The sequence below is a fragment of the Aythya fuligula genome, chromosome 1 (genome assembly GCF_009819795.1).
Source record: "Aythya fuligula isolate bAytFul2 chromosome 1, bAytFul2.pri, whole genome shotgun sequence".
NCBI lineage: Eukaryota > Metazoa > Chordata > Aves > Anseriformes > Anatidae > Aythya > Aythya fuligula.
In genome coordinates this window covers 34,110,782-34,138,699 of record NC_045559.1, presented here as the reverse complement: position 1 = coordinate 34,138,699, position 27,918 = coordinate 34,110,782, and the positions used below count along the sequence as shown (strand labels likewise).

Genomic DNA, 27,918 nt, shown 5'->3' with positions numbered 1-27,918 from the left:
TATACAGACAAATGCAAAATCCATTAGCAACCAAAACAAAGCAGTGTTTTAGATGAGTGGATGTAGATGCTGAGAAGGTGAGAGACAGAAGAGGGAGGACTGAAGCAGTGACAAGTGAAATGTCTTCCCAGAGCTCTCAGGGCTTATTATGGGCTATGAAGAATAAAAAGACATAGGGTAGAAAATGTAAAAGCAGGCATACATGAAGATGTTCAAGTGAAGGACATTGCGCCTGAATAACAACAACAAAAGCTGCATCTGAGTAAATAAAGGTCACCAGCAGAATCCATAGTCAGTCATGTGAATTCCACCATGTGCTCAGGGCTTACACGGGAGCATTGCTCATACCCCTCCTTTTACAGGCAGGTGGTGAGTGAGGGACACTGCCTGCAATCTGTACAGAGTGGAGCAGGGCAACAAGTTACTGAAGCATGTCCCTGGTGAAGCCATCAATGCCTCTTCTCTCTGTCAGGTACAGAAAGGCTACTCAGCCTTTCCATACCCTGAATGAGGCTGTGCACAAGGATCTTCTCCTCTGTATAAATCGCATTTATGAAAGCAGTGAACAAATACATAGCTTACAGTAATAAGAGCTCCATGTGTTTACTAATAAACAGTAGAAAGAGGACAAGAGGACACTTTAAAAACATGTGACGTGCTACACTATTATTATGTGGGTCTCTCATCACAACAACGTTTAATTGGGCAAAAGAGAATTGAATTAAAAAGAGAGAGGTGGAGAGAAAGCAAGGGAAGGAGGAAAGAAAGAGAAAGGAGGAAGAAAAAAAGAAAAAGGAAGAAGGAAAAATGGAAGAAAGGGAAAGGAAGAAGGAAAGGAGGAAGGAATGGAGAGAGAAGCAAGCAAGCAAGCAGCAAGGTCAAACTAAGAGCAAATGCTACAGACAATGCACCTTGATGCAGACTTCATTCAGTCATGATCAACCTGTTCAGACTGCTCTTGTACCAATGCTTTGTTAATATTCTGCAGCTGTCAGCTGCCAGAACCAGCTATCAATACAACTCTTCTCAAAAGGAGTTGTATTGTTCTCATGTTTACAGAGACACTGATTTTACTGGGAGTTTTAGTTTTGCATTTCTGCAACATTAGAGCAACCCTTTTCTTTTCCATTCCTGTTTTGTCTGCCTTGCCCTCAACACGCCCCATCACTTTAACTCAGCAGATATTTGTCCCAGAGGAAAAGAGCTGGTATGAGAAAATTCTGTCCCTAGTTGTAGAGTACAAATATTTGGCATGTGTGTAGGGCATTCCAGCTCCATGTGGTAAGCCAAGGACCGCAAAGATTTACAAATTTGAGCTAATTCAGTCTTGTAATATTCCTGCAGGGTGATTCAGAAGTATCATCCACTTTCAGACATGGGAAACAAATAACAGCAACAGGTTAAATAACTTGACTAAGTCTTGCACCAAATGAATGGCAGAGCTGGAATGTGGACTAATGTCTAAGTAAATTGTCAGTTAAGCCTGAGATGAGAACACGTGTTTTAAAAGCTCATTAGGTAATAAATGCTGATTGATCGTACAGCTTGATACCTGAGCTGAAAGCACAGGTGTGGTACAGTTTTTGCTTTATAGGTTTGGAGAGTCTGCTGCTCTAGCTAAAACCTAATGAATATTAATTGCATTCCTATATTTGAAATCAATGATTTTGTGGTAGCATTACCTAAAGAATGAGCTATATAGGAATTACACTTTTATTAAATACCCTTTTTTTAAAGATATAAATAATAATAATAATAATAATTGTGATTATTTTAAAAAACATCAAGCCCAAGCAGGGAAAGGGGTATCATCTCACCGAATGGTACTGCCTCAGCAACTTCTACAAGCTCTTCCCATTATTTTGAGAGCAACATTCAGTATTTGAAAAAAAAAAATCTTATTAGTTTTGAGACATGATGTTGTTCTGACTTGGGATTTTGTTGTGGGGAAAGGGAGGATGTGGAAAGACTTGGACTGAAGGGACCAAGAGAGATTGTTCTCTGCTCTTATCTCTAACTACTCACTTCTAGAGGCAAAATAGCTCCTAATGAGCACTGGTACCCAGACTGCTGATCTTCCTGAAAGAGGAAAATAGGCTATATTTTGTGTGAATATTTGTATTCAGAGACTGAAGAGCATGTGATAAATAAAAACCAGGTATATTACATATATACTCAGAATCTGAGTTTACCGCACTTTTTCCACTGGGGTCTAACCTGCAGGACAAATACTCCCCGTGAGAGAACAAACCTGCTAAAATGTACCAAGGTTATCAAGCATTATCGAAAGCTGTTGGACTTTGTAGTTTCTCCAACATGCTTGAATTGAAAGGCAATGTCTGTGAATGCTTTCCAGACAGCAAAATGTGACAATAAAATACATTATACTATAGCTATAGTATACTATATTCATTTGCATTTATGGGGCTTATGTTAGGATTTGTTATTTCTGATAAAACTCTAGGCAAATCTTAAAAACAAAAAATCACTGGCCTTAATTGGTTTTAAACCCTTTTTCACATCAGTCCTCAACAGCACAATAACCAACAAAGTTAAAATATATTACCATCGTTATTCTACATACCCAGTTTTATCCTACTAAAAAAAAAAAAAAAAAAAGACAAATTATTTTTTCCCTTGATGAGGGGATGAAGGAGTAGCTCTAAATTTTCATATTTATGAAAGAAACATGCTGTTAGTCAACCCATCCATAATTTATAGTTGAGAATCAATACTGGAGAATACTTTTCATCCCACTGAAGCAGAACCAAGACAAGTATGTGCCTGAAGACAGCGTGGGAAAGTAACAGCCCCTCACACATCCAAAGCAGGCATAGCAGTATCTTTCTTCCAAATGCGTGGAAGGTGAACATAGGCAGGCTCTGTGGAAGGAGGCAGAAGGAAGGGAAAGCTACGTGTTGTCAGATAAAATAAATGAACAATCCTAGTACCTTTCTTTCCTCTTAGGGTTTGGTGTTGTAATGGACTGAGTCTTAGTAACAGCATCAGCTGAGCAGATAATTGGATGGAAAAGCAAGAACTGTTTGTTGAGTAAAACAAGCATGATTACAGATGTGAATTCCTGATGCCTGGGGGAATAATGAAAGGTCTAATTCACTTTTACCAAGAATACTGGAATAAAGGCACGTCCTCTGTTTGTACCAGTTTGAGGACTCATAATAGGATTACTGAGACAGAAGTGAGTCTGGTGTGGTAAGATATTGTCCTATAAAAAGCAAAAGTGTATAAATTGCACTGGGAGAGAGTAACAAATCCCATTCACACTAAGGCACTGTTTAATCGATGTTTAAACAAAGTCTGAGGCCAAAGGCTGTTTCTAAGTCACAAAAGTCAGGTTTTTACAGAACTGGGACCTCCACCTGACAAAATTATATTGAAACTAGTGTTGCTACATGTATGAGATCAGATTGTGAGCACTATTAAGTCAGTAGTGAGATGAATAACATTTCTCAAAACTAATATTAATGCAGCATTTATAATTCCTTGGATTTAGTTTCCTGTTGATGTTGTTGTTGCTGCCTCTTTCTTCTAGGAAATCATATTCGAAACTTTAGAAACCTGTTCTGTATTCACAGTCATTCTGGGTAGGACTTCCATTCATCATGCCTTCTGTTATTACCTTTTTTCTTTGACTTTATGGGAAAACTAAATGACTGGCTTACTCTGGATGACTAAATGCCTAGATGAGTAAAGTTAAGTGAAATGAATTCCAACCAAAGTGATTGCAATTCTGTTTTAATTACTTCAAAAAAGAAGTCAATAGAATATCTAACCCAGAGAGGCTGGCATCTCACCCAAATTGGAGCACACTGAAATGAAATGTTGATGGCTACATTGAAAATGACAGTGATACAGTCCGAAGAATTAATTAGTTTTAACAGTAAGTTGACTGAGGACGATGAAAAATTCTGTGCATTTGAAAAAATCCCCAAACTAATCAACCTTTAAAAAACAAGAACAACAACAAAAAACAACCTCTGTTGTACCATTAAAGAACAAGCTTTAATAAGCTCAGCTAAACTTGTTTGTTATAGCTCAAAGTATCAGCTCTCTGCACTGTAAGAATATTGATCTGCTTATTAGTTTATTTCTAATCACCACTACCATCCTTTCAGTTCTGGGAGTACTCCATCATAAGCTTATTATTTTAACCCTTCAGAAACCAGTTTTGGACCACTGGCAATATACATGTAAGCCTTTTCAGTACATCGGCACGTGTATATTCTTTAAAATTTATGTTGAATGAATGTTATAAAAAAAGTATATCCAGAATAACAGAAATGACTTCATATAAATCTGGAGCTGTATGTTTGATAGATATTTTTAACAGTTCTGATATTTGGAGGGAGTAGAGTTATATATTCACTTACTTGTAATATTTTATACATGGAAGAACAAAGATTTCAAGTCAGTGTTAATGGAGTTATCTGCACTGCTGCTGCACATTATTTGAAAAACATATAGCATAATCTTTCCAAAGCAGCAGATTTTCCATTATCAATAATAACATATATTCATTTTAATATCATTCTCCAGTACTAGGCTGGATATTGATGATGGGGAAAAAATAATCTGTTCTTAGTCTGTGCAACTAGTTAAAGTTTTTAAAATCGAGACTCATCTCTTTTTACATAATTATATAATTCAGAAGTGGCAATATTTAATTCAATTCCTACTGAAGATAATATTCACATCCATCAGTTTAATATTTAATGTTATGAAGATGCAATAGATTCCAATTCAAATTCTGCTGACATAAATTTCTGTAAATGCTATCAAAGTTAATCTCTGCTCTTGAGGCTAGAATCCAAGCCCTGGCTGTTTTCTTTACTTCTACATTACAGACCAGAGTACTTTCTGCACATGTCCTAGCACTCACCTAAATCCTGTCCTGGAAACATCATCTCAGACATAATAAGAAAACATTTTCTTCAACGTTTGTGCAGCACATGACTCCCATGGGTGGAAATAGTTACTAATATTTAAGTCTCAGTGACAACTACTTAGATTATGTAACAGGAAGCAAACTGATCTGGATTCTGTTCCTAGGAACATATGACTGGGATCAAATAACAGTCCAAGCCTGGAAAGTATCTCCAGACTGCAAAAGCTTATGAAGGGTTCACACTTCAAGTATTCCTGCCAGTTTGGAAATTGTTACTGGTTTAAGAAATGTTTTCTATATTATTAATAAAATGGAAAAGGTTAGTAATGCTTCTGATGAGATAGAAACATTTAAAAGTGTGAACTGAGAGATCTAAAGAATTATACATTACCTTAGCTACAGTTAACTTGTGTACTGTACTGAAACTTACCACTTAGACAGGTAAGAAAGAAATGGACAGAACCATCAAAACTTACAATAAGCAAAATGCCTTTTAAAAGAAATTATTTGGGAACTATTGTATCTTGGAAAAGCCAGAATATTTTCTGCAGTTGTAGGTATATGGTCTAAAAACTTCCAAAGAATTTAGGTCATAAGTAAGAAGCTATTCAGGTAATGTAGAATTTTTAAAGCTTTGTGGGAGCTAAGAAAGTGAGCCATCTATTTGTACAAAATAAAATTAAAAACGTATAGTTAATTCAAACTGAAAAATCAAATCAATATATCTCTGCCCATAAAGGCTTGATGCATGAGCTCTTTCTGACAGTGGAGGTTAAAATGTGAGCCACTGATTCCAAGCACAATAGAATCAAGAGAGAAATTAATCCAGAGGTCATTCAAGGATTACTGAAACCTATATAAGGCCAGTAGAAATGATGAAAATAACTATTTCATCCATCTGCCTTAACAGAATTTAGCAGAGATTAAAACTTTGTATACATTTATTTAAAAAAAGAAAAAAAAAAGATTTGAGAACTGAATCAGAGCGAGCTCATAAAATAAAGTGGAAGAATTCTGAAAATGTTAACACTTTTCTTACAGTCACAGTTTACCCAGAAGTCTTCTCAAGATGGAGACATTAATTACCATTGTATTTATCTTATGACCAGTGCTTCCTAGGGCTCTGGAAAAGCAAAACTTGTTAAAAAAAAAGTGAGCAAGGTATGCTCACTCCAACCACCTCTGGTTCCATGCAATAGATTAGCAAGCAGATATACTAATACATCTGTGTTGTGGCCATGCAGAACCCATCCTTGCAGATGCACTTGCCTTTCCTTTAGTATGGGTATCAGATTTTAATAGCACTTTGAAGACTGTGCAGGGGGAAGGTAACATCTCTAACCACCTAGCACTAAACAAGACAGCAAGTCCAGCACATCCAATTTTACAGTCTCTCTCATACTGATATTTATGTTAGTAAAAGATTGTAAAAGAAGATCTATTTTTATTTGTTAAACTCTAACTGAATAGACAACTAAGTAAATGGGGAGTTACATATTTACATGAAACACTGTAGTATTATGCAGAGATACTCACACTCTTTTGATGACTAAACATGGCTAGTAGGAGCAGAACAGCTATATTAGCTCATTACCCCTTCTAAGCAAATTAGTTCTCCTCTGGTATCATGGCACTGTGCTACATAAAGTAGGTACATGTATGACGATTATTTGTCCAGTCTGGAACATGATGATAAAAAATTCATTTGAAGTATGTACCAAAACTAATATAATTTAGGCAATGACAATGTTTTAGTATAAACAAATACAGGGAAGGAAGAAGTTAGGATTGTATTTGATTTCCATGGGAAGGAAGAGGATGTTTAATTACAGACTTACTATGTACTTTGTCCAAGTGTTAATGAGGTGACCTGCTGATATATATACAACATAACTTTAAAGACCAGGATGATTTAATCAAATTCTGATTGTACTCTGCCACCCATTGTGAGAAATTGGACATGGGGAGTTCAAAAAACCTCTCATGCCTATTATGGGGGACACCTTCCTAGCACAGTACACATTGTCCAGAGAGTGTATCATACAGCTGTACCTCTCATAGAGCTGTTCTACAATGGTGGAGCTACAACATTCTCTGAATACTTTACAGAAAGTTTTAGAATTGATCAAGAGTTAAACATACTGTTTATACCTGTATCATTTGCAACTTTTACATTCTGCCCTCATTGAATGTCCAGAATACATGTATGAAGTCTGTGCCTCTGCTCTGGCATAGTGTCAGTGAAAAGTCATTGTTTGGCATTGCTTGATGCACTTAACAAGATGAAGAGATGACCAGCCACTAAAGGGATCAAGAGAAGCACTATACAATTCTGAAACCCCTTCCCTCTCATGCTGACATGAGAAATGACAAAGACTCTTGAAATCAAGTATTTACTTTTCCCATTTTTTCAGATTTTTCTGTATTTGTCCAGATTTGATTCTTTGATAATATTTTTCTCATTGAGCCCAGAACAGTGTTTACCTTATACACCACCTGTTTCCCGTGCTTATGGTGGCTCTGCAGCTTTTTCCAGAACTTAAGCCTTTTGATCAGAACTTATGAAGCATCTTAGCCTGTTACAAAAGGGCTCCTTTCAAACATTAAGAGTAACTCCTTTCCTTAATACAAATGGACAGTCTAAAGAGACCATCGTCTGGGTTGCAGGCCCCAAAAGATATGCAAAAAGGAGTTTTGAAGTCTGGCAGCCTATATGTGGTATGAAATTGCTATTGTGATAGTTCTGTTTTAGCTGATAAATTACTCATTTTGGACACAGCACATGAACAAGGGCCAGCATTGTTTCATTATTCAAAAGCAACCTGATAAATCCACAACTAGAAGAACTTTTGTGCTGAGCTCTAGTAGTAATATATTAGGTGCTGTAATTTGTGAATTGCTCTTAGATATAAAATAAACATACTGAAGCTCCACACTCAGAATCAGTTTGGTTGTAATGAACTTGTATGGCTATAGTGGCCAAACATTGCTGTGGGTTGCTCCTAAATAGCCTTGAATCATCCACACTTTAAAGCTTTTACATCACTCAGTGAAATTCACTGTATCCTGGTTTCTGCAAATGGAACATCTCCCAAGGTTCATTAAGGTAGGTTTAAAAAAAGAAAAAAAAAAAAAAAAAGTACAAAAAGGCATAATTCTTCACAGCTTAACACAGTCTGAAAGAACTGAAAGAAAAGTTTTACAAGTTACCTTTCTCCAAAAACCTAAGAAAGTGAAGACTTAACATCCTCTGTGAATAATTATATAATGCCAAAAAAAATCATTCCAATTATGAAAATAGACTTAGAAATAGCAATGATGTTGACATGAGCTAGATAACAAGGTTTTACTTGTTCCTCCTCCAGAACTGCATAAGGAAAAGATAACTTGCAGTTATGTACCTCACATACACAAGCTGCAAGTCTTTACAATGAAGATATATGCACAGGTGCACCTCACTTTGAGAAAATTATTTCTTTTGTCTCTTAACACTGCAAAACAGTTTTATTTCTCTAATATGTCATACATACCTGTTCTGATGTGCAAAAATGTGATACTGCTCCACCATATGCTGTCATGTAGCTACAAAATCATTGTTAATTGCCAATAAAGCACTTGAAATAAAGTGCTTTTTTAAGCAAAGGAAAGCAAAGAGGGCTCTAGGGCATATTTGACACAAAATGGCTACTATAGAATCCCAGATGGAATCTTTATCCTCAATTATATATATATATGTATATATATATACAGACCATCATATGTATCAGACATACATGTATATGTATGTATGTATATATATATATAAAGAGAAAAAAAAAAAAAAAAAAACACTCTATCCAAAATAGAATTATTATGTGCATCCTAGGGTACTCCACTTACTTCACAGAAAATGATACACACAGATGAATGTAGATATAATAACTGGTTGTAGGTTTTTGTTTTAGTTTTTGTTTTTCTGAATAACAATGCTGTCTTAGCAGCTGAATGTGCAAAATATGCAATATGATGCTTATTTTGCAAATAGGTTGATGTAACCAGGACAGGGAACATGTAGCAGAAAGACATATGAAAGTCTTCAAAGGCATACATTAGTTCTCTCACCACAGCACATGCTTTTAATCCAGTATGAGTTGACTGGTATATGTCAAGTTGATTGATACATTTAATTCCTTCTTTTAAGTGTCTTGGTTTTAGTTGGTTCCATTATATTTATTCTTTCATCTTAATGATTTTTTCATAATCTATAATATGAGCGTACCAATAATAATAAGTATACACCTGACTTATTTTTAACTCCCTGCATTACACAAAAGCATATTCTTCCAGTCAAGGAAGTGACTTACATTTCAGATGACCTGGAGCCATTCTCTCACTCTGCATCAAACCTTCTAGTAATTTTAGGGAAGCCTTTCATATTTCATTTCAACAAAATGCTTAAGAATTAGGATAAACTTATTTATATTTTAAATAAAACATTTAGTCTTAAGACCTTTGCAAACTGGTTGTGAGTTACATGTGCCTAACATGTCTGTATCAGAAAGAAACCACTACAGGAAAATCTCTAGAGCTTCAACTCACCTCTAAAGCAGCAACTTCTCTAGCTCAAGCTAGATTTTGTTTGTAGTTATATTTTCAGCAGCCATGGAAAATGAGATTATTCCCTCCAAAACTGAACAATTTGATTACATGGAGCGGCAATGTTCTCCTGAACAGTCTCACAACTGAAGTACTCTCTTGAAATAGAAAACATGCTGGCTAGAATTCTGTTTGATAGAAAACAAACCTGAATGTTAGGTAATGCTCTGATCACTGCAAAAGCAGCTAAAAATGAAGTGACAGGGTCACCTGACATGGCCAACAATGTGACACCAACTAGGTGTACTCTACTAATGTCAAACAGCCCAGAACTATCAAATAACCTTATGTTGTTTACTTAACAGATCCCAAAGGCAGAAAAACATCTAGCACGATCAAGACTGGGCATTTTTGACCATGCTAAGCAGCAGAATTTTAGAAGCCTGAATCAACTAGAAAAAGAAATTTAAGGGCATTCAGTGATACAGTGGCTGTTTGAAGTTTTGATTATTGACATTTATATACTTGCTAATAAATATAAGCTTATATGTATGAAGCTTGTATATCAAGCTTACATGTGAAGCTTGTACTCCATTTTGTATCAATTGTATTGAATTAAGGGATGATGAGAACTGGCCAAATACATTTCTACAAGGCAAATACTAATGATGACCATTTATTCAGGTCATGAACAGCAATCAGTGTAACTGTTTATATATTAGCAGTTCTGTTAGTTTTGTTTTGTCCATTAGAGGAATTCAGTGATTCTATTGTAGTGTATATTGTTTATTGGCTTCTTTTCTCTTTCAGCCTTCAGTAAAAGAATATGTATTCTTGATGGCAAGGTCTTTAACACTGTATTATCATTGCCCTTGAAAACTGCCTTTTGTGCAAGCCAATGTCAAATCCTGTTTAATCTATCTGCATTTTTAAGTGTTTATCGCCATGTCAAAGTCCCGGGAGTTATGCACAAAGATTAAAATGCAACAGGCAAGCTACCTGCAGGTAGGTAGTGGCATCTGTGGTTTTTGAGAGCTGTGATACCATGAAGTTTCTCCAGAACAAGTATGGCTGACAGAAAAAGACCAGCCATGGCAGACATTAAAAAAAAAACAGAAAAAGAGACCAGTGCACAAAACTTTCCAAAACGAGAGTGGTAGTAGGGCTGAACTCCAAATTTCAGAATGTCTTTTTTTTTTTTTTTTTTTTTTTTTTTATCACGGATTTTTGTGACAACATTAAAGGTTTGTTTATGCAAATAACCTTACATGTAAACTGATAAAAATAAAGTGATAACTTCCAGCAATTTAGGTAATAGTTATCAAAAACATTCCATACAATAAAGCCTGAAAAGATAATTCAGTGAGAGAAAGGTTATTTCAGAAACATTCTTTCTCACCCTCTCTTTTCTATAAAAGAAAAATAAACCACAGATTTTTAAATGCAACTTTCTTATTTGGTCTAGCATACACATTCAAAATTTACAAATTAATTTATTTTGCAAGGAATACAATAATGAGTTTGTGTTTTTTTTTAGCTGAAAAAGAGGCAAAACAAACATTGAAGTCAACATTTCAGATGAGGATAATTCTTTGTAATATGAGATACTGTAAAATATTAAGGCCAATGTATACTTTGCAAAAATATTTCCCTATGTCTTCAGTATAAACTTGGCAATTTCAATGACAATCTCTATTTTAATTGGGAGTGAAGGAAGCCTAATAGCAATGCTAATTTATTGATTATATGTTAGCAACTTTCTCTCTACAGTTCATCCCAATTACTTCTCTCTCCTAGGCAAAGAAATGTATCTCTTTTAGTATTATTACTTCAACAGATTCCATCTTTAGCAGGCCAAGTTAGAATCTACGTCCAAGCTCTTCTATTGGAAAAGTATGACATCTTGATTTTGAAAATCTGAAATCATTATGTAGCCATAACCTCCCCTTTTTACTTGTTGCAAATGAAAGAGGGTAATCTGTAAAAGACCCAGTATTCATCCCCATCTCCAAATGTATGGATTTACTGGAAAAATTGAAGTCAGTGCTGGCTTTGTGTCATATGCCACTTAGCAGAAATTGTATATCCAAATTCCACACATTCTGCACTAACAAAGTTACTGAAAATTTGTGTTTTGCAGCATGAGCAAACATTTGTTAAAAGGCATGGGAAGAGGAGCATATCAGCCTATTTTTTTGTGCCAAAATACAATTTACTTTTAAAAAATAAAAGTTGCTATAAACAAAACAGTATCTCATTTGAAGGGAATAGCATACTATGCATAGTATTATTATTATTATTTTTTTGAAACCTCGATTCTCATCCATTCTGGTTTCTATATTGCCACACTCATCTTATTTAAACTTATTTATTTTTCCAATACTTCACTACCTGTGCTAACACTCAAGGATATAGCAAGAGGACTCAGTTCAGGTTTCAGATAAAATATTTGGCAACACAGCACAAGGTCACCTTTTAGCCTTATGACTAGAGGTTTTGGTTCTCCATCACTGACCCTGCCTGTACTATATTCTGTGTTAAGTCATGCAGGGAGGTGGAGAATTGTGTAAGAAAATGCAGACAGACTCAGCAGTGTGTATAGCCACATACACTTGCTACAAAAGAAGTACTCAACTCTCTCCTCTCAATAGGGTTTGCTTCTCTTTATGGCCTTACAGATTTTTCTTCCTTTCTCCTCTTTTCTAGTCAATCCAGAGGAAAAATCTGTACTTTCACACAAATAGTTAGGGCATGTTTCTTTTGTATAGTATCAACAGAGACAGGTATTTTTAAAAAAAACTATTCATGGCTTGCTATCACACTGCAGCACTTTTTCTAAGAGACACTCCCACCTCAGATGACCAGCTCTGAATGCCACAGCATTTCTGGAGAACTGATATGCCAAAAAGCTTTCAACAGTGACATCATTCAATGGATTTTGGAAAGGATGTAGATCTGGGCCAAGCTGCTGAGTGTTAAATAGAACTTATCAGCAAAGAATTTCATGCAGGTTTGTAAGAAAATTTAAGTTTTTAGTTTCTTCATCAGATGGTCTAATTAAACAGTATTTCAAGGAGCAAATACAACATAATTTCTGTGGTGTGGCAAATTACTGAGAACAATCAGCTGACAATGTAGAAAATGAAACACACAATATTTCCATATCCTTAAAAGGATATGGAAATATCCTTTTTTGATCCCTGTCAAACCTTACAGCTCTGAGGACCAAACAATATGTACTACAGCCAAAGGAAAAATTTCTAGTGAGTTAAACTAAGAAAATGAGGACTCTAAATTATTCCACTAAAAACATTATTCCTTTTAAAAACTGAAATTTTAGTTCTGTGGAAACATATAAAACTTCACACCAATACTGAAAATGAAGAATGGGATCAAACGATCTCATATCCATGGTGTTGATTTATGTGATATAATTAGCAAAGCCTATTTAACCATGTCATATATGGTACGTAATAGTTTATGAAACACAAGCAATAAAGCAACAAATGCACAATGGCAAACATTGGAAATGATGTCAAATGAGTCAAACCAAACCACACCAAAGCCTAATTTTAGTTTTACTCCACACACTGTCTCTCAGAAATTTCCGGATTCAAGACTACAAATCCCTTTTTTCAGGACTCAGACTACAAATCCCTTTGCTACTACTTGACAGGGGTAATTAATGGTCTATCAAAAATGACAAGGAAGTAAATTTTATACTAACAGAGTAACTTGCTGAACCACCCCCAGCTAGCTGAAGCCAGATAAATGAACCAAGTCATTCTGCACTGTGTCAAAGCTTAAGTACAATTTTCCTACTTGCATGGTATGCCTGCAACAAATACAACTTGAGGTTTCCAACAACAGACATGCTGTTATTATGGCAACTACACAGGATAATAAAAGAAACCTTGTGAAAGTCACATGTAACAAAAGTTGAAAGGAAAGTCGCAGTAAATGACTGAGTCCCAAAAGCTTGGCCTATTGCTGTTATTTCAAGTATTTCCATGATTACTTGGTAGTTTGCAGGTTACATAAATTTCATAAAAAAATATTTTTTAATCAGTATTGCAGGCAAGCAGATGACACAACATTTTGTAAAGCAGGTTTTAGACTAGAGGGATGTCTTAATTTTTGATTACTATATCATGACAGCATCAACTATTATCTTTAATTGACTTCATCCTCCCTTACAGGGCATGGGAAAGAAACAAAGTTGGTTCTCTAGTCACAGAGATGATAAGATCTTAAAAAAACAGCAGGAGTCTCTTGCATCTCAAAGACGTGTCTTTGAATCTTCTGTGAAACAAAATAGCATTTTATCCTTATACTTATTTAAATAAATAAGGCATTTGTGGTTATTGATATAAAGATGTATGAACTTGACTGGAGGAGAAGTAAAAATGTGCATAGGAATTTAATGGATGACTTTCAGCATTTAAATAAAATGCAAAGAAACTTTTACAATTTGTAGCGATATAAGATATTTCCATGACATCTCCACTCAGTGTCTATGGTGACATAAGGATCTTCTGGAAATCTAGCATTTCTAAAGTTGGATGAACCTTTTCAGTTCTGAGTAGGCAGAATCACGTTTGTGCTGTTCATACAGTGGAACGAAGGAAAAGATTGAGAAGTAGCTAGAAGTCTGTAGCTAGGCATTTCTGGTATAAGTTCAGAAAAATCCTCCTTCCAGTTCAGTACAGTTGTGGTGCTCATAATGAACAGATAAGCTAACTGTGTTCTGAAAGCAAGTTCAGATACTATTGTCATATGAAATGAGGGAACAGTGAAAGCAAGCCTTCTTGTGAGAGTATACCCCTCTGACCTGCCATTTTAGACACTGAAACTATTTTTCAGAGGCCATGGTCTTGCTCGCCAGTTTTAAATTACCCACAGATTGAACAGACAATGTTTTTTTTGTCCAATGCCATGTACAGGTGGCCATCAGGTATGTGGCCATCAGGACAGTCTATGCTTTCTGCTGATATCTCCACCACCATACATCTCTTCATGGCACTGGTCCTGTTAGCAGGTACCCACACACTAGGCTATCTTGCAACTGGAAAAGCAGCTATTTTCTGCTACCTTGGAGAACATCTGAGATAAATACTATGCTGTTGCTGGATTCACCTACCACCTGAGTGATGCAGAGACACCTACACACCCCTAACCACTCTGGGGAACTGCAGATACCTCCAACTAAAAAATGTGCTCTAGGCTTCCAAAACACACAAGATATCCCTTGATTTCTCTAATACCAATGCTTAGAAAGCATTAATGCTTTCTAATTTCTCTAATACCAATGCTTAGAAAGCATAATGCAAGCCTTAGATGTCATACAGATAACTAGACAAACAGAGAGTTCTTACACTAGCTGCAGAACCAAACCACAACAAATTTGGGGTTAAAGAATTAAAGACTGCACCAACGTCAAAATAATTCGGGGAGATGAGAGTTTGGGGAGATGCCATGGTCAGTGCTGCTTAGGATCTCAAAGTCAGAGCTTGCCACCTTAAGCTTCTTTTTGAAAGTAAGGGATGTTACAAACCTTCAGTAGAATCTTGGTTGGATAAGGAAAAAATGAATTGTGTGTCAGATGAAGGGGAAAAAAGAAAAAAGGGGAGGAAGAGAGAGAGAGAGATGGATGGATGGATGCATGGGTGGATGCATGGATGGATGCATGGATAAATTAATACCTGGGAGACAAAAAAAATGATAATTGCTTTTATTGAATATTGGCAGACAAAAAAAAAAAAAAGTTTCAACTTCTGCACTCTTATGGTTAGCACAGAAGGAGAGATGAAGAATTTATATTTAGCTAAAGGACAATGTTTTCCTAGTGGGATAAGGAAATTCAGTCATACCTACTTCTCCATCAACTTAAGGTTAACTTGCCCTTCAGACACCTCTGTGTTTGAAATGAAATGTTCCTCAAGAACAGGTATCAATTGTTACCCTAGTCTTTAGATGCAATTTTGTGACTCAGCCAATAGGACAACTGCAATAACTAACAAAGACACATTTTTGTTGTTGATACATTTAATTGTGATAACATATCTACCGGTGAAAGATTTGTTTCTGTCATTTCTTCTTGAAACTTCTGTTTCAACTGTACGATACCCAGCAAATCACCAGCCTTACAGCATGATTTGAATACATACATGCCTAGCACAATTTTTCCTGTTTATATCTGCTGCTTAAATTACAGTAACTTTTATTTTGGAACTAATTACATTTTCCCATATTAACACATCTCAAACTGTCTCTGCTTTGTTGGTCTGTTTAACCAGCACTGCACAAGAATACTGGGCCATTGAGCCTAAAATTATGTATATTTGCTTGCCATTTTCTTCTCTTACTGCTATCGCATGAGTAATTCAGCTGCACTATGCAGCCAGATGTTAGTACATACAGTTGATCTAAATCATTCTTGCCAAGTCAGAAATGAATACCATGGGATCATTTTGAACAAATAAAGTACTTACTGTGGGATGGAAAACAATGTGTCTTATGTGAAGGATACAATGCATCTCACAAGGCTTTTCAATAGACTGTAATTAACTCTTTATATTTTCATACATTATAGTAAGTCTTCCTTGTGAGTCAGAGATGAATTACTAAGCAAAAAATATTAATGTTTGTTCCAATGGTGCATTTCATAGTTATGGATACAAATGAGTTTCCTAATAACATGTGAAAGAGAGTTCATTACTAATGGAAAAATTCCTAATCTATGGAGTTACCTTCCTGCTTATGTCTTTTCTTATTTCCAAGTTAAAAATGAGTCATTTTGAATTTCAGATTGAGGACATACCAGTAACTGTATACATCGTAGTGCTATTAAAATTCAATTCATCATCTCTGAAAAGCCCATCTTACTAAATCAATAGATAGGCAGACACAGATAATCCAAGCCGCTTAAGATACAGCAATGTACACGCTGAGGCCTTTAAATGATTGTTTCATTATACCAGTCATTTTAATACAGTGATGGTCTATATATAAGGAAGTAAAAGTGTCTGTAGCACCAGATTTGGAAAAAATACATTTTATAGATTCTTGATTTGTCATTAAGCAAGATTTCTTCTTTTCCCATCTTTCTTTATTTCACTATTCAATATATTTTTGAACTACCTGTTTTGTGGGAATGAAGGTGCATAAAATGAAAAATTGCTTCCTCCTGAAACTATCCTTTGTCTTCTGATTTGCAGAGGGTGTAATTTTGCCCTCATTCAAACAGATCTTTTCAAATGTTAATGATGTCTACTTTTAAGATGAGTGGTTGTTATAAAACTATTTGAGGTAAAGGCTTTCTGTTTCACAGCTTAAAGATTTCTGCATTTGAGTAGATAATCTTAGGTCACCATGCTCAAAAAGAGCCAGTTCATGTTCCTGTAGCCACATCTCAATTGTCCTAATCCAAAAAAACAGCAAAATGAAGTGTTTTCTGGCTGCTGCTCATGCAAACTTCTCAATTTAGTACAGTCAGTTGTCCCCCACGTCATATTCTCTTCATCACAGACACCTCCTTAGTCCTGCCTTTCCACTGCATGTCTCAAGGTCTCACATCACTTAGGATTGCCACAATTCCCATCGCACACAACGACAAAACCAAAGTGTGTCAGAGACTTTCTTCCCCACAGAGCAACTGTTCTATTTTTGCTTTTCTAACACCTCTCCACCTAGCACACTAGCCGTAATGATTGCTTGAGCTGAGCACCACCATAACATTACAATGATCTCAGGCTGATGGTGTATCCACCTGCCATTTCAAATTTAGATTAAGTTTTTCGCCTGGAGCCATAACTCAGACAACTTCAGCAAGGGCCAGCCAGCAGCATAGGTATGAATTACCTCCCTAACTGTTCTGAGAGCACTGGCTGCTGTGTGAAGCCTGCCAGGGGCTTCCCTTCAAACAGTGGCCTGAGTACCAGGCTGCACCAGCATTTCTCTGTGTCTGCATTCCCAAGAAAGTGAAGGCTGTGAAACAAACACAAAGACCAAGCCAAAAACGTTCATACTGTATTATCAAATGAGTATCCTTTTTCTTTTTTTTTTTCTCAAAATCCATTTGTATCATACTCTTCTTTCACAAATATCTGAAGTTTACTGTCAGCCAAGGCAAGAGCTTCAATGAATCTGACAGGAATGGGGGAGAAGAGAAAAATGACATAACACTTCACACGGTCACCAGAGATAACTGTGAATGAAGTAAAACACATGAGGTGGCTCTTCCCAGGCAGTCTGAAGGTGATGTAATGATATTAATCACATATTCTTGCTGCTGTGTCTGTGACACTATAAAATCTGAATGATGTAATAAAGGAAAGTAAGAACCACTTGCTGTTTCTCACAATACAAAGGGGGGGCACACAAAGAAAGGATTAGGTAGATTTAAAAATAGTATTTTTTTACAAACACTTCTCAGATTGACAGGGGGAAACTTGTCACAAGACATGATGGACATCAAACCACCAAATGTTTATTACAAGATCATACTAGACATTTCCAGTTTCTTATAGTCTACGCATATCCAGTGAAACACTTTTGTAAACAGGATACTGGGCTGACTGGAACATTAATTTCACATCATCTGTTAGCTTTCATGTTCCTGCAAGGGACATAGACTATAAAAAGTGGTGTAAAATGGAACCTAGTTTCCATTAGGAAAGTATTCTATAGAATGAAGGATTCTCAACTGTACAACCAATATAATTATTAGATTTTTTGTGAAGATTTCTCTTAATGCATACACACATATATATACTTTTGCATATATATTTAAATATAATAACAAACTACTTACTCATTACTATTCCTGGTCCTTTGAAAAGGTTTCAAAGGAAGAACTAAGGACATAAAAATCAACAATATGTTTCAGAAGATGATTTATAAGAATTTCCTACAAATTTCCTACAATATTTTAATTCTCCTTTTCCTGTGCATCTACATTGTAAAGTTTGTTTTCTTTAATGATGCATGTTTTTAAGGCAAATCCAGAAGGAGTGAATTGCATCCCATTCTACTTTCCTAAACTGCACTTTGAACCTTGTCTAAAATATTTCCAAAATGTGGAAGAGTCCTATTCCTCAAATAGATATATAGCAATGCCACTATTCCTTTCTCTTAGAACAAGCATTAAAAAGGTAGTTTGATATTATTTCATCTTTCTCCCGCAGATCTAGGTATAAGAAGACACTGTGTGGACTAGAACATTTTGCAGTTACTGTCAGTAGTGTATTTCCTGAACATATTGCAAAATTAACCATTCTGAAGAAGGAAGAGCAATTATTATTCCCAAATGCAGGAGTTAGTCTTTGGAGGCTAAGTGATAAGAGCTTTCCTGACACAAGGCAATGCTAAATTTAATGAAATGTAAAATAGTTCATTATTAAGCATTGTAAAATGGTAGTTACCAGGAAAATACTAATTTCTTCAGACAATATTCCCTAAAAATAAATAAATAAATAAACAATGTTATTATCTCTCCCAACAAGGACTGTAGCATGCCTCTAGGAAAAGACTCTTTGGCGGTTCAGTGGCACAAGCAGAGGCTAATTATCTTTTTCTGGTTCAGAGCTAGAAAGCCCAACACACACAGGGACTGATTTCTAGACAGGCCAAATGACCACTAAGAAGTTCATCTTCCCCTTTTTGCTTCCTGTTTGCAGCTCAGCTGCATCCTGGATTGAGAGCATAACTACTGCTGTCAGGCTGATCTCATGAAAAGGAGGGGGATATACAGGACAGCTGGCCAGCAACAGATGGGGATATGCTGTTCCATCTCGCAGCTCCTTTTGCATCACATGCTGTCTAGAAGGAATCCTAACTAATGTAGCACTGGTCTTCTAAAGGGGACCTGGCTTTAAACAACAGTTGAGTCCTAGAACTCAAAGCACTTCCTAAATTGCCTATCCACTACTTTAATAATCCAGTTCATTTAAGTTCAGATCAGTTGTTTGTGCTGGAATTTAATTATTCAGTTCTTTAAATTTCTTTTTGTTTAAGACAAGGTGAAAGCATGCCATAAAATTTTCCAGTTTTGTGAATAGAACTTGATCCACCTGTTGACACTTTAAAGTATCTTGCCCTTGAAGGAGAAAGTTCTTTGCACTTCTAATCACATGATAAATGCAAAAAGGTCATCATCTGTCCCATTTAACACAAGGATGACTGCTTCCACTCACTGCTTTACAGCAATACTGGCTTTGACAGTCAAACGACTTCTGAAATAGTTAAGCTGCATTAAAATTAGACTGTTGTTATTGAAATTTACAATGAACAGAAACTATCTTTTATTCATTCTCATCTTTGTATAGACACCTAGAATTTAATTTTGTTCTTTTGATATTTCAAATTAAATATTACTTGAAAACAAAAAAGTAAAACTAATTTGAAAGCTTATAGAAGCAGAAATGAAGATACCAGTTCATTTTGACTTTCCAAGTGAAAAGAAATGAATAAATTAAACATTGATGCTGGTTCTCATTATCTAAGGGTAACTGTAGGGTTCTTATTCTATACAAACCCACACTGACCCAACCAGTGATTGTGTGTCGATTCAAAAAAATCACCACCTTGATTAATTGCCTTAAAACATATATACTGTTTATTATGGATAAAGTTATCTATATATACCATAGACACCACATCACAGCACAGTAATCCTCTGTGATAGGTTTACGCCAGGGTTTAAATTGCCAGGTACTATTATATACTAATGTAAAAACTGAACCCAAATATATAAAATGTAACAAGCAAATTAAAGGGGATTGAAAAATAGGATTTGGCTGAGAAATATTGCTTCATTGCATTACTGTCCGTGGCACTGCATCTTTATACAAAAAGTGTTATAACATCTCAGCATATGACTGGACACATTTAGCTCATATTTGGCAGCTTGTTAGAAATGTTATGCAAAAGACACTTGTCAATCCCATAGAGATCCACAAGTGTCATTTTCTTCATGTGTTTTTCTTCTTTTAAAGTGGATTTTAAATTAAAAAAAAAAAAAATCTATATTAACAGCAGTGTATAAACAGAGCTCTGTATTAAATCATTTTTAAACATACAAATTATGAATTAGAAAAATTGATTTTGCATAATATTAATTAAATTTTATTTTCATACTATTTATCTATATTTAACCAAAGGGTCGGTTTTACATACATGTACAATTTGACCCTTTTAATTCATTGTTTACTGATTTCAAAGAGAATTTCAAAGAGAAAGAACAGAAATGCATTTTTACAGCTTCCACCTTATTATCAACAAATATTTCAGTTTTTGAACTAAAGGAGCAATTCTTGTGAATGCTTACACACAGCACTTTAGTACTTCTGCATATTCTTAATAGGCTGCATGGTATAAAGTTTCACTCTGATTAGCCTCTTAAAGGAAGTACTGATGGGAAAAAAAAGAAAAAAAGAAAAAAAAAAGAAAACACACAACTTCACATAATGTGCTCTATGAAAAACAACTAAATATTCTTTTATATGAATAAAATTAATATTCAGATTAAATGTTTTCAGATGTGAGCCTTTATACAAATGCAGTGAACTACAATTGAGTTTACCTTACTCTTAGCTACTAATCACCCTCACCAACAAACAGAGCACGCATCAGATCGAATATCACCCAGAAAAAGGAGTTACCTCACTGAATAAAATTTTGCCATTTTTACATCTTTTCTTTCTTGGCAAAGTCACAGCCCATTCTTTCCTTTTTTTGACCTTTCTGTGCTTAAACTTGAGTCCTGCAGTTAAAACTTACTATTACTACTACTAAAATAATTAGAATTGTTATTACAACCTACTACTCCTTCTCCAGTTTCTTCATACACCAGATATTTATTGCTAGTTTTATATGTGCATTATTATCCATGTAAATCACAATCCCCATATCAGAGTTCAAAATGCAGTGCAAAACCACAAGTATAGATAAAATTACAGTTTATAATTTTCATACCTTATTTAATTTGCATATGTACAGTTCATAGCTTGTGCATCAGTGTACACCACATACAGTGACGATTTTATGATCAAAGAAATGCATCAATTATGATACACTGTTTCTAAACCTATAATACTAATTTGTTTTAGCATAATCAAAGTACAGAATTTTAAATGTGACAATGCAGATAGTTGAGTGTTTTGCCAGAATTTTTGGGACCTTCATGCATCACATATGGTAATTTTATTTGAGGTTGATGGCTATATCCATTTGTCATCTACAAGAACTTGATTCCATCAGTTTTGTATTGTTTTGAATCACCAGATGCCACTTTTCCCTTCTCTAAAGACTTGCCATCTGAGTGTGTAGGAGTTAGGTCTGGTAGAAACACTGTCAGCTGAACTGAGATGCTTTACAGATCTTGAGCACCTTACCAGTAAAATAATAATAATAATAATAATAATAATAATAATAATAATAATAATAATAATAATAATAAACTCTTGTCTCAATCTCCCTCTTTAGCTGGGAATATTATTTCTCAAATTAGTTGCTGTATATAAGCTATGTCTACAGAAATGGAAAAAAATAAGAAAACAAAAACAACACTTGTCAACACATATGCACTACCCAGGGACATTTTTAAAGGCATTCTTTCACATTCTCTACAAGATTATATTTAAAGTTGCACTTCTAACTTGAATAAAATAATATTCACAAGTTCAAATAAAATTGTGTTGAAAAGTTTGTCTCTGTATAAGTGCCATTATAATTTTGCCACTTCTATTTTAGTTACTTTCTTCAAGTAATTTCTCTGCCTTGTTTCCATGTGCAATCCACAAAAACATAACAAAACAAAACAAAAAAATTAGAGAAGAATGCAGTCATGGCAAGAGCTCTTAGCAAAGTTCAACCATGATTCATTGTCATCACATCGTAATGGAATATCTCAGTGGAAACACCATAAAGCAATGTTTAAACATCATGCAGTGATTATTTTATAATGTCTGTAACTACACTGCACACGTCTTTCACTCTCCTGCATTCTTCTGTTATGTGGGTCAAGCACAGTGCTTCCTTTCTCTGTGACTTTTGGGAAGAAAGGCAAGCTGATTTTATTATTTTTTTTCTACTCCATTTCTTTCCATTTTCCAACTCTTTAAGGGGACAGAGAGGTGTATTAGCAAGTCGACTTTGTGTGACAATCTGAAAAACAGAGTTTTAGGAGGTAAGCTAAAACAAAAGGAATTGTCATCATTTTGAAGCTTCACTAAGATTGCATGTTGCATCACACTTGTTCAAACATGAGTCCTTTATATAAAGATTCAAAGGCCTCTCTATCTTTATCCTTTTGGAACAGCATTCTGTTATCTCCTTTTATCTTTACTAATACCAAATGACTGTTTTTACTGTTGGAGAGTTACAATACATCAGTTGTACATCAGGATGGGACCACATGAAAAAACACTGGGGTTCCAGCACCTGGTGAAAAACAGTATTTTTTTTTCTAATCTTCCCAATATTTTTTTTTTTCAGAAACAGTTTATGTATAATGCTTCACGTAGATTTAATGAGAAACATACCGTGAACAAATAAGAACCAAAAATATATACAGAGAGGTATAAAAATACTCAATGTAAGTTAAGTGTGAAAACTGTCACCACTGACCTGTTGAGTAATTTTTGATTTTGTAGTCTTAGTTATTAAGCTTTGCTAAATGGGAAGCCATTAGAGTGCTTTAGAAGAGCTGTGAAGATGACAATGAAATTCTGGTCACTGAGCCATCTCTAGTGAAATCTAAGACAGTTTTGCGCTCTGATTTGAGCTCAGTAAGCATAGAATTAGACCTTGAAGCTGCAAACATTGATAACAGAGGTAAAATAAAAACAGAATTTAAAAATGACATCCTATCTCCATGAAATGAGCCCAGTAAACACTTGTCCACAATGTTGTATAAACAGCCACTGTAAAACTGCTAATGCATCAACCACTAGAAAAACTGTTTAGGTTGGTTGGAGGTTTTGGAGGGGGGAGTTTGTTATATATGAAAAACAGAATTGGAAATTACTATTTCATTTGCTTCAAAGGAATCTAATAATTTTAAAGTGCCTACAGCTAAACTCAGTCATAGGACATTGAGTTCTGAGGTTGCAAAAGACTGAAACAAAGTTACTTGTGTCAGTGAAATAGACACCCACAGTGCTTGCTTTAAAAGCAGTCCATCATTCTTTATTATAAAAATCCCTGGCACTGCCAATGAACCAACCGCGTAAGTGCTCAGCAAGGCAGAATAGCTTTGATTCCATTACTTGGTTCCATGCAAGGGGCTTATGTTACTGCTGCCCTCCCAAATGCTTATGAAAATAAGATGTATATGATAATGACTTTTCTTGTAAGTAAAATTGATATTGCATTTATAAATTGTATGTTACTTCAGAACACAAGATTAATTTTCCCTGTCAGCCTAGGCTGTAGTCTTTATTACCACACGTGTTGCCACAGAGATCATCCACCTTCCCTGTTGTCTCAGCCGTGTCCAACTTGTCTTCAAATCTTCTTCCTGCCCTCATTCATCTTTTTGCATATTAGTTGTGAGGTTCTTGAGTTTCCTAGAAGCTGTGCTTCTGCCAAACACTTTGCTTGTGCTCTTCATCACCATCTTATCATTCTGCTAATTCAATCCAAGTCACATAGCCACATAGCAACCTCCATCACATCCTTCATTCTAACTCCAATTTACATTTCACATCCATCAGTTCTGAAATCTGACCTGAGCTACACTGATCTGAGCTACTTCTTCAAGTTCCTCCTTAGAAGTCTCATCTTTGAACTCTATTTTCTCAGAAATGTTGGCAAAATACATGAAGAACAAATGCCAATCAAACCTATAAAGCCTGACAAGACCAGGGAATTTCACCATTCAGTCGTATCAATCCTTGTTATAAATCATTAGAGGTAGGAAGAGTGTTAGAATATTTCTTTTGTAAAGCACTTCACTCTTTTTTCTTTTTTTTTTTTTTTTTTTTGTCAATATATGCTATATAATCATTAAAAAAACGATAGCAAATATTGTGCAATGTGTACTGGTGCACTGACTTGTCTTGAATTTAATTAGTCAATTAGTTTTGCATGGATTACCACAGTAATCTGAAACTATCTATTACACAAAGTAAAGCTAAAAGGAAATAGAAAAACAGCACATTACCTGGCAGGGAGCTGCTGTCCAAGACAATAATCTGAACTTGATAGATACAGAGCCTTTGTTCAGTTTGAACATTTAAAGGCTCTTTGGAGACCTGATTGGCTGATGATCACACATGATGTTTGGATAGTTTATTTTGTGCGACCAACTGCCAAACCAACGAGCATCTCAAATTACTGAGGCACAAGAGGTTATGGTGAAGCTCAAGACTCAGAACATGATCCCACAAAAGTGTATCCTTTGTTTATGAACTCTGCATAGGGTTTCTTTCACAGTTTCTTTGTCTGACATACAGGACTTTTCTTTATCATCCCCTGTAGAAATGTGTGCATTCAAAAGTGCATTCAAATGCTATAGCCTCCAAAATGACTGCTACTGTCTGGGGACATCTGCACATCGCTTATGCCTAATGCTGCAGGAGTTCAGCATTTACAGAGATGGTGGGCGTGAACTTGCCATTTAAAATGTAGAGCATTAATATGATTTTGTTCAACCAATTAAAAATTTAATACAAAATGCTCTAAAGATCATAAGCAGAAACTTAAAAGCAAAATGCAGGCACTCAATCCAGCTAATAAGTTCCAAAAGTCTAATATTTTTTCTCATTTGAAGAAAATTGTCCAGCAATTGACTATAAATATGCAATTAACTTAGACTTTTTTAGACTGTTCCATTTACAGGCATAGTAAAATTCCACATTAGGCTTTGTAGAGTAATTAGAAACTTCTTTGTATTAATAAGCAATACTAGCCACTACATTAATCAAAAAGCTGTACTTTGCTGACAATAATGCAGAATTTGCTTCAGAGCTCCAGAATTTATTTGTACAAGAACTCACCATTTTTGTATAGAAAAAAAAAAAAAAAACATCTAATTATTTGCCATACTGATGACAAAATAAATGCATATATAAAAGGCAAGTTGTACCTTGGAACAAATCACAACTTCACTCATGAATTCTAAGCAAAATGCATACACAAGTTCACTTCAAAACATCTTCCTTTTTAATTCAATAATGACCTTAACTATTTTGCTGGAGAAGCAAACAAAAAGCGTACGTGTTGTTACAGTTGTTATTTTTCACCAGTTCCATTCACTATTCCTTGACCCGATAAATGCTGGAAGGGATGAAACTGCACACTGAAGTGAAATGGAAAAAACATTCTGATGACTCAGGTTAAAAAAAAAATGAAACTTCTTGTCCCAAATATCCACTGTGCAACAAATATTAAAGTCTCAAAGGTCTTAGAAGAGCATTGTTTATGAATTTTAGGCTGTCTCTCGGACAGATTATATGAGAAAACTGCTGTAACTTTTACAGCCCAGCACTTGGAATATTCAGAGGGAAAGAAGCAATTCTTACACCTTTTTTTTTTATTATTATTTATCTGAAAATAATGATGCTAATGATGAGAACTGTTCATAAGAGCTGTGGTTATCTGTCATGGAAATTGAGACAATTTTAGAACTCCTATAAAGGTACCCAATGCAAGGGTTACTCAAAGAAAAAGACCGGCCTAAACATTAGAAAATATTATCATTTAATTAATCTCTGTACTGTGTGAAACTTTAATTTGAAGCTGAAATGTCTCCTCCAGGAAGGATGAAATATAGTGGAGATAATATGTAGCAGGCATAGGTAAGTCTCTAATGTAGAACTGCAGGGAGGGCTCTTCGCAAGCGGCATTTATCTCAGCACTGAGGACAACGGCAGGAAGGGAACATGTTTGCTGACAGAAGCACATAAGAGAAAAAAAGGGAAGTAAACACGGGTTGTTGAACTCTGACAGAGAGAATGTGGTAACAACAATACTGTGTTTCCTATTATTGGGAAGAAATAGGAAGCAAGCCATTGTTTCTGCTGGACACCCTCTGTTAAGATTTTGACAACTTGCATGTAGTTCTGGGTGCAACTTCTCACTTGTGTCAGCAAAGCTGTTCCCCCCACCGTGGCCTTCAGGAGGGGCCCTTCCTTTCACAGGCTCCCTGTCCCACCCAAGGAAAAATGGGACTGGGGAAGACAAATCAGTTGCAACCTCCAGATCTCTGCAACCATCAACAGCAGATGCAGAAAAGAGCATCAACACTGGGTACCACTTCAATGTCCCTAGAAGGTGAATCCCCAGCTGACCTCTGGAGACACTGACTGCACAGTCAACATCAGCAAGCACAGCACAGAACAGCATTAACTTGGCACCACAGTGGCGGATCAGAACCAGCTTTTGTCCACCCACTTCAGATACCAAACAGAATGTCTTAAATCCACTCCTACAGCAATCCTAATCTTCTAAATTCAGGGAACTGAGCATGAGGTAGAAGGTCAGAGCTCACGTTAAAGTGTGCTTCTGAGTGACAGAGCTAATTGGCACAGGGCACAAAGGTGGCAGACAACTGGCTTCCAGTTCACTGTCAGCTTGAACTTGACTAAAATAAAGTTAATGCTGTCTTGGATTGTTGTCTATAAAAATGTATAGATACCAGTAGGGCTACTGCTCAACTCAATGTACAGGACGAATCTAGCAGGGTATTTTGTGAATAATAACTGCAGGAGATTTTTAAATATGGATCTAACTACTTGAGAGCACCTCTGATATGGATGCCTTGATGTAACTGCCTTACTGCACCTTGCAGCCCACTCACACATACGCACATACTCATTAAATTTAACCACTCACTCCTGGAAGAGATCCAGACCTCAGAAAGAGGCTGAGATTTTATTCTCAGATCATGAGCTTAAACTATAAAAATCTAAGTAGGTTCACAACAATCATTTACTTCAGATGCTTACCTTCCACTCAAGTTTGCAACTCACTAATGTCTGTTCTAGTACAATGCCTGCTTATTTACAGACATCTAAAAACTAGTCCCATTTGCATACAGCCAAGTAGTATCTTTAATACTCCAGCACAATTTGTCCTTCAAACACAATTTAATGATGTTGGCTTTCTTGAATGCTTTATGTTAGCAGTAGTAATAGTGCTTAAAACTAAATAATGCTTTGTTCTAATAATAGGGATTTGGTCACAGTGTTTTCTGTTGGTGTGATTTATTTATTTATTTTGGTCTGATTCCCTACAACACCTCAGATATTGGTGGAGAGTCTCGATTTCTCCTGCTTCTTCTACTGCCACATAATTTTAGCTTTTCGTATATTAGGAAAGATTAAGGTTTGTAATAAAGCACTTCAGGGTATTCTTTGCCTTACACACCATGTGTCACTCCTTATGATTTAAGGGAGAGATTCATCACAGACATTGAAATTGACAGTGCTGATATT

General features: G+C 35.6%; 1 protein-coding gene across 2 annotated transcripts in view; it reads right to left on the bottom strand.

The window, feature by feature from the left end:
• SLC16A7 (solute carrier family 16 member 7) overlaps window positions 1-27,918 on the bottom strand; it is an 80,728-nt gene that overhangs the window by 36,876 nt on the left and 15,934 nt on the right. Inside the window, exon 1 of one of the 2 annotated variants that reach the window (XM_032183366.1) lies at window positions 9,485-9,506. The exons of the other annotated variant lie outside the window; for it this stretch is intronic. The gene's annotated coding sequence lies outside the window, so the exon portion shown is untranslated. Of the gene's footprint in view, window positions 1-9,484; window positions 9,507-27,918 lie in introns of those variants that run through there. 2 annotated transcript variants of the gene reach the window in all.